Consider the following 410-nt stretch of genomic DNA (forward strand, 5'->3'; position numbering starts at 1 on the left):
CCAACCAAGATGCATCGGCAGCCGCGTTGACAGTGTCCTCCACCAGTGGCTCGTTTGGTGGTACCGTGGCAATGATTCAGACAAGCCGCGCCGCCAACACAGGCTTTACCTTCTGCAAGCCCAAGCGAACAGTGTCCAACTCTTTTCCATCGGCGGCTCTGGTCGCACCACCGTATGGGTTGGAGGCTTTGAGGTCGTCATGGGTGGCGCCACGATTTCCAACGGTGGGCTTCTCGTCGACGCGGGTGGTGCTGTCATCAAAGGAGGGCTTCAAGTCGCGACAGGCGGAGCAACCATTTCTAACACGGGTCTCGTTGTCGAAGACGGTGGTACGTCGATCACGCAAACCGCCAACTTGGTCCATGCGGCAGCGGTGTACGCAACCAATGCGGCGTTTGCCAAGGCTATTT

The sequence above is a fragment of the Saprolegnia parasitica genome (assembly GCF_000151545.1).
Source record: "Saprolegnia parasitica CBS 223.65 unplaced genomic scaffold supercont2.4, whole genome shotgun sequence".
Classification (NCBI taxonomy): domain Eukaryota; phylum Oomycota; class Saprolegniomycetes; order Saprolegniales; family Saprolegniaceae; genus Saprolegnia; species Saprolegnia parasitica.